Source organism: Bubalus bubalis, chromosome 1 (genome assembly GCF_019923935.1).
Source record: "Bubalus bubalis isolate 160015118507 breed Murrah chromosome 1, NDDB_SH_1, whole genome shotgun sequence".
NCBI lineage: Eukaryota > Metazoa > Chordata > Mammalia > Artiodactyla > Bovidae > Bubalus > Bubalus bubalis.
The window spans coordinates 16,544,164-16,552,469 of NC_059157.1; the positions used below are offsets into that span (position 1 = coordinate 16,544,164).

General features: G+C 40.1%; 1 pseudogene; it reads left to right on the forward strand.

Moving 5' to 3' along the window:
- The first annotated feature begins 737 nt into the window (after positions 1 to 737).
- Positions 738 to 5,557, forward strand: LOC112582987 (annotated as a pseudogene).
- Positions 5,558 to 8,306: the final 2,749 nt, after the last annotated feature.

Sequence of the window (8,306 nt, forward strand, 5' to 3'; positions counted from 1 at the left end):
GAGTTTTAAAATATACTGATGCTTGATTCCCTACAGAGATTCTATTTTAATTGTGCTTGGCTGTTGGAATTTTTTAAAGCTCCCCAGTTGATTCTAATACGCAGCCAAGATAGAAAGTTACTTGGATGAGGGATGCCCTGTCTATGTGTCCTATGTGGGAATCACCCTTTCTTCCACCCCCAAATCTGTCCTTCCTCTGGGAAATTGGGCACAATTTTGTAGATGGTCTCTTAGGTTTCCACTGATGCCTGGCTTCTGATGTAGGTATATAAGCAATCCCATAGAATCTTTATGCTGGTTGTCAGCAAAGGCGCAGATGATAGATGTGAGTGCTGGGTCAAAACCTCTCAAACTGATGAGCTGTCATAACTATGAGCTTTTTCTCATCATCCTGAAAATTGGAGAATCGTTTCTAGGGGCTCTTCAAGCTCTTATCTCACTCTTCTCACTCCACTATTTTTTCCCTTGGGTTTACAAGGTTTCTATACCATCTGAAGAATTGATGCTTTCAAATTGTGGTGCTGGAGAAGACTCTTGAGAGTCCCTTGGACTGCATGAAGATCAAAGCAGTTAATCATCAAGGAAATCAAGCTTGAATATTCATTGGAAGGACTGATGCTGAAGCTGAAACTCCAATACTTTGGCTACCTGAGCTGAATCATTAGAGAAGACCCTGATACTGGGCAAGATTGAAGGCAGGAGGAGAGGAGGGTGAGAGAGATGAGATGGTTGGCTGGCATCACTGACTCAGTGGATATGAGTTTGAGCCATCTCCGGGAGCTGGTGATGGACAGGGAAGCCTGGCGTGCTGCAGTCCATGGGGTCTCAAAGAGTTGGACACGACTTAGCAATTGAACGACAATAACAATACCATCCAGTTGAGCTCTGTTTCTTGGTTCCTCCTTCTGTCTGCTTCTCTATAACGATTGCCCCATTTTCCACTTACATATTTTGGTTTTGACCTCTGTATTTACCTCTGGAACATGACCTCTTGTCCTTACTGACTCTTGTCTAAAATTTTTTTGGAGTGATTCCCCCTGTCTTGAATAAGGAGAAATGCGTACCACCGAATGACTTCAGAATAATCTCATTTCCTCACGTAAGACATATATTTTTAATTATTTTAAAGTGAATATGAAGTAATCAGAATCTGGTTGTAAGCATTTTGAAAAATACACTACTGATTGAAAGAATTAGAAATGTCCCTGAATGACAAGGAAGCCAAGGGTAAGAATCTTTGTTAATGGCACGGGTCTGAATTAGCCTGTAGAGGAAGACTGGATATAAGATATATATTTTTTAATTTCTTTTTTTGCTCTCTCAAATTTTAAATGGGAAAACCAGGCTCAGAATTATTCCAGCTCATTTAGGATTCTTTCCTAGTACTTCCTTCAGCCCTCAGCTCCTGTTCCTTGTCAGTAAATGAGCCCCCCACCACCGCCACCATGTTCCAATAACCCTTTAGAAGGAGTCGAATGTGCTTCTCTTTGCAGCACAAATTTCCACTTCTGTAGGAAGACAAGTGGAGCAAATTGGGTTATGACTGAGAATGACATTAAGGTGTCAGTGGAATAAGTTCTTACTTCGTTTTATTAGCTTCCTGGGAAAGTGCAAACTTCAATACCCATATATGTTCTCCCGGGCAACACCAAGTCTCTCTTGTGTTTTATTTTTAGCCTTGACAAGAAAGCTGTCTTTGCCAATTTGCCTCAAAACAGGTGATGGATGTAATATTTATTCTCAAAGAAAGGAGTAGCAAGAATAGCAATAGCCTACATTTATATTGTGCTTATACATATTTTATATCATTTGATCCTTGTAGCCACCAATGCAAGACAAATTAGCATTATCTCTCCTAAATGAGAACTTGAGAGTCATGGGAGTTATTTTGTTTTTTGTTTGTTTGTCTCGTTTTTGTCTGTGGCCCCACTGTGTAGCATGTGGGATCTTACTTCCCCGACTAGGGATTGAACCTTTACCCCCAACAGTGGGAATATGGAGTCTTAACCTCTGGACCACCAGGGAGGTCCTGAGTTGCCTTGTTTAAGGTCAGTCAATGAATCAGTAGAGAAGCCAGGACCTGAATTCTTTTCTGGCTGTCACCACTACTCACGATTTTCCTATCCAAAATGCTGCCTTTATCTCTGTTATTATTTATTCCAGGGGTAAGAAGGATTCCCCAGCACAGCACACAGATTAGATGCCTAACATACACAATGCTCCGTCCTAGCATTTGACTCAAATGAACAAAAAAAGTGTTGCTACCTGAAAAGTCTCATTATTTTTAGAAGATGCTGACGGAAGGACAAATAAAACCATTAACTCAGCTTTTAAAGAGGCGATAAGCAATACTGGCGAAGGCAGAATCGAGGCACAATCATTGAAGGGGTAATGTTTATTTAGCAAATTCCAATGACCCTTATGAAAATTAATCAAGCTTAATAGCTTAGCAATACAAATACAGAAAAATAGTGACAAATTCATCCCATCACTATGGCAAAGATTCTTAAAAAGTCCTAAGATGCAGTTTTGTGAAGGACGAAAAGGGAAATGAATTTCGTGTAATTGCTTGTGGGTTTTAAAGTTGGTACAACTGCCACGGGGCGATTTGGCATATTTAAAAAACTTAGATGTAGGCATTATGTCTATCTTCCTGTGCTAGGTATTATGCTCAGAAGTAGGAAACCGATGGATGGTAAGCCAGATATTTTTCCTGCCTCCTTAGTAGGAGAGACAACTAAATATGCAATCACAACAATGTCGTCATTTTACGAAGAGCATGCAATGGATTTTCCTATTTTTGCAATAATGAGATCTGTGTATGTGTGCATGTAGAATATTAAATGTATTAAAAGAATAAATACCAGAGTTTAATGGTGTTGGTTTCATCTCTGAATTGCAGAATTATGGAGTATTTATTTTCTTTGTATATTTTTGTGTTTTCAAATGCTCTGATAATTAATATGAATTATTAAATAATAAAACTATATCATGAATCCCTGCCTTTTTTTACTAGCAATGAAAATCAGTCAGTTCATGAGTCAATAAGAACCAGGCCTGGTGGCATATACAAATCTAGAATTTTATGCCTGGTATACTTTGGGGCAAGCCTCTGGGTATCCATCTGAGATCCAGTTGGTCTCTTCATCACTCCTGCTTTCTTTTACTGCACTTGTGTGTCTGAGCTTCTGTGTTGTTGTTCAGTCACTCAGTCGTGTCTGACTCTTTGTGACCACATGGACTGCAGCATGCCAGGCTTTCCTTCTCCATCTCCCGGAGCTTGCTCAGACTCATGCCCATTGAATCAGTGATGCCATCCAACCATCTCATCCTCTGTTGTCTCCTTCTCCTCCTGCCTTTGATCTTTCCCAGCATCAGGGAGCTGCTGGTATTTGGACCCAATTATCATTATTGGTTTTATTTTTAGAACTTATTTATTTCAAACATTTGCAATTTTCACCTTAAATACAAAATAGCGGATAGAAAGAAAAAACATTGAAAAACATCACGTTGACCCTTTGCCCCATATACAGACATCGTCAGCCTTTAGTATTGCTTTCAGATAATTAGATTAAAAAATAAGAACAGAAAAAAATAATGTAAAATTGAGGTATTCTATTTAACAGATGTGTGATCTCCATTAAAATCTGATTTCTCTATTAATTAACAGCCTTGCTATTGGTTTTCAGTACAGTTTGTCACAGAGACCGGAGTTCAACCTTCAACCTAAGTTCTGTTGGCTAATAAGCTTGCCCTCTGTCTGCTCAGAAGGGAACTTGGTCCCTAGGACCTCAAGCTTCTGGTTAAATATTTCTAGATACATCTCTAGGAATATCTGAGAAATTCTCCAAGGCTGAGGATCTAGAGATTTTTTTTTTAAAGAATCCTGTTGTCATGTTCTTTCTCCATTCACATTAGAAATAAGTGAGTTCTTGCTTCTAGTCTTGAAGATTAGGACTTTTCGGTACACACCTGCTCTCCAGGGAAAGCAGCTTACTCACTGAATTATTAATAGTTCTTTAATTCCATCACCCAACACTTGGGATCCTTCCTTCTCTTCTACTGCCTAGCTGGGAGACCCAGGATGCCTTGTGAGTGGTTTATCACAAACTCCCTTTCCAGATTCTTTCACTGGCAGTCCACCTGTCCTATATTTAGCCATGAGCTTTTCCTCAGCAACACCTCAAGTTTCTCATTCAAACCTCCTTATTTTGCATTCAGGCTGCACAGAAACCTGATATTTATGGCATTTGGCAAGCATTTTTCCCCCACAAGTTAAATTAAATAATTTTAAGCTTGTGTAACTTTAATATTCTTTTTAGGAAGTAATGAAATATCCTCATTTAGGCTATTAAATGAAAAGTAATCAAAGTACCTTGAAAATCCAGTGATTTATGTGCTGCCTAAAAAGTTTTGTAATTTAAATGGTGATTTATTTCTCCTTGAGATCCACTAACAATAACAGAACTTAATTTTAAAAGAAATTGAAGAGTCAAATACCTATGGCAAATATTCTCGGAAAATTCTAAAAGACAAAGTATATCTAGATAGCACTATAACAGTAAATGAATTTGAAAGTTGGCTTGTGTATCATTTAAATATGTTCTCGGGGCGGATGTCACCATGGCGGCGGCCTTGGCTCGGCTCCGGCTCCGCTGGGTCAAGCAGGTTCGGGTTCAGTTCTGCCCCTTCGAGAAGAACGTGGAATCGACGAGGACCTTCCTCCAGGCGGTGAGCAGCGAGAAAGTTCGCTCCACGAACCGCAACTGCTCAGTGATTGCGGACGTGAGCACGACGGCTCCCACCCTTGCGTGGACGTGCTGTTCGGAGATGGGCATCGCTTGATTATGCGCGGCGCTCACCTGACCGCCCAGGAAATGCTCACTGCTTTCGCCTCCCGCATCCAGGCCAGGGCGCGGCGGCGAGCGGGGACAAGCCTAGCGCCAGTACCGGGCGCTGACAGCACGGAAGAGACCAGTCAACAGATTTTAACCCAGACTGCTAAGGACACTTATTTCAGAAGAACTTAATTACTTATATCACTATCTGGAGGGCCACAGAACGCCAAAAAAAAAAAAAAAAGAAAGAAAGAAAAGAGGCCTGTGACTACAAACCTAACCAGTGTTTCTGGGACGAGGAAAGACGAGGGGTGCGGACAAATTTGAATTTATTTCTGTTTCTTACCATCACTCACTGCTTAACCCTTTTGAATTTGGCTTTTCCTTCCACTACTCAAGGTACCTGTTACTCTATTAGAAATGCTGTTTTCTCAGTCCTCATCTTTCCATTTCAGTCGCATTTGCCACTCTTAATTCACTCCTTGTGGAACTTCTCTTCCTCTCGGGTCCCTTGTCTTAACCATAAAGGTGTACTACTCTCTTTTATTTTTGGGGCATCTTGTCTTCTGTCATGACTTGAACTCTCCTCTTGGGTTAAATCCTATATTTCTGTTGGGCTCTAATCTTAAGTTCTGTGCTATATAGTCAGGGTACCTACTACCAATTTTCGCCAAATTCCAGCAACACTTTTTGTCCAAAATAAAACTGATAATCTTGCATACTGTCTATAATGATCCTTGAACAACGGCAGGTTTGAACTGCAGGGGTACTCCTATATGCCTATTTTTAAAATAAATACTACATGATCTGTGGAAAAAAAAAAAATGTTCTTGATAGAAACAGTCAGAGTGTCAAAATTCCCCTTAGGTAGTTTCTCAGTGGGGTACTATCTTTAGTCCGAGAAGGAAAAGACAAATTGAGACATAATATTTATTTTAAAATATTAATTATTTGATAAGTAATGATTTATCACTGTTTGGGTAAAATTAACTCATTTGCCTAAAATAATTAAGACCATTGGCCTAAAATAATAATAAATTATTATTTTAATAATTAAAATAATAATCTTAATTATTTTGCCTAAAATAATTAAGAAAGATCAATGACAGTATATTCATTGCTGAATACTCCAGTATTATGGGATTTGCACTAAGTGAGGTCATATTTGTATTAGGGACCGAGGGTGTTTCTATGACATTAAGCATGACTAATTTTCATATAGGTCATTTGTATTTGCAAAACAAACACTATTCCTTCAATTTTGCCTCACATTTCTACCATTACGGATATTATGCATTGCCCCTTTAAGTCTTAGTCTCTTAGGTAAGTTGTTTCTTCTTTTTGTCTCACATCTTAAGTTCTAGTGCTCTTGTTTCTTACCATTTCTTGAGTATACTTGTTACTAATTATCCAAGCAGCAAAAGACAAATGTTGAATGAAGTCTGACCTTCTGTGCTAGAGATCTGAAAATCGTATTTCTCTGTGCTGTGCTCAGTCGCTCACGGGTGAGTGCATGCTCAGTTGCTTGTGTCCGACTCTGTGCGACCTCATGGACTAGTCCGTCATGCTCCTCTGCCCATGGAACTTTCTAGGCAAGAATACTGGAGCTGATTGCCATCCCCCCTCCAGGGGATCTTCCCAACCCAGGGACTGAACCCCTGTCTCCTGCATCCCCTGCATTGGCAGGCAAATTTTTTACTACTGCACCACCTGGGAAGCCTGGGTATTTATTTAAGGGTGAGAAAATAACTTTTCCTATTCAGCATTTTAGACACATATTCATTATACACACAAATAACCCCTGTGTCCCTCTTAAGAATCAGCTGCCTTCTCAAATATATTTAGGAAAGAAAAGAGATTTGTTCCACATCCAACCCTTAGTTGAGAGACCATTGCCTGTTGTTATTTCCTAGGCTCCTGGCATCATTGGTTACCCTGAACATCATTGGTTACTTCTCAGTAGGGCTAAGAATTTGGATCAACTGGTCTTAGCAGAATGATGTGAGAAAGGCCATGCTTCCATTTATTATTTGTAACAGACCTTTGTCATTTTTTTGATGACCGAGTCTTGGAATCCCCTTTCTATGTTTGAAGAATCACCCATGCTTGGAGATAGAACCTGCTTCTCCCCATGGAAGTATGCTAGATAATCACATTCCCATCATCCTTTGCAGTTAGGGCTATATGACGTGCCCTTGGCCTCATCCACCACATACACTGACTGAGTCAGGAGATGCTTCTGTGAAGAAGTGCTATTCAGAAGCTCTTCTGGGGAGCTGGGGGGGCAGTTACAGGTCTGTGGAGGCAGATCCCAAAGGAAAGTGTGGCAGTGGTGGGTGCCCAGTGTTTGTGGGGCCCATCTTGGAAGTGCCAAGAGTCGTGTACAGTGATGGGAACAGTGATGTCTTAGGCCATCTGTGACATTGTTTGGGCTTTATGTCTGGCTGCATGTCCCAGAGCCTGATTCTCTAGAGATTATAAGCAAGCCAACATCCTTTATGTTAACTTGTACATTTTGATATAATTTAGAACTGACAGAAAATTTGCAAGAATCTGCAAGGAATTCCTATATATTTTTGGTTTAGACTCTCTTTCTTAAAAAAAATCTTGGACTCACATAGAATTTGCAAAAGCAGAAAATAGAGTTCCCATATATCCTTCACCCAGCTTCTCCTAATGATAATAACTTACAAAATCATAGCATAACTATCAAACGCAGAAGACTGATAAAATTACTGATTCAGCTACAGACTTTATTTGGACTTCACTCTGGTGGCATGTACTTCACTCTGGTGGCTCAGACGGTAAAGAATCTGCCTGCAGTGCAGGAGACCTGGGTTCCATCCCTGGGTCGGGAAGACCCCCTGGAGAATGGAATGACAACCCACTCCAGTATCCTTGCTTGGAGAATCCCATGGACAGAGGGGCCTGTTGGGCTACAATCCATGGGGTTGTGCAAAGAGTTGGACATGACTGAGCAACTTTCACTTTCAGTTCTTATATGCATTTTTAAAAGTGTATATAGTTCTACAAAATTTGGTCTCATGTATGGATTTGTGCCAACACCACCACAATCAGGACACAGACCTTTCAGCACGCCACAGACGCTCGCTTTGCTTCCACTTTGCAGTCACACTTTCCCCGAAATATTATCCTTAGCAACCCTGGATTGATTCCCTATCACGGTTTTGTTCTTTTGAGAGTAAATGGAAATGTGTAAATGGAATCATGCAGTATGCAAGCATACTCATCTCTTAAAGACAAATAATTCTTAGAAACAATTCAGCCTTACTCCAAAATAAGAGAAAGATTTTCTTTTCCTTCTTTTATTTGGAAGTGGGGGAGGAGAAACATTTTCTAAACACACCATATTCTGTATAGATTCTTTTATCCATTGTCTCCACTTTGGAAACAATGTTTTCTATTATCATGCAAAAAAACTCTGACATCCATCTTCTGTTTGCAGAT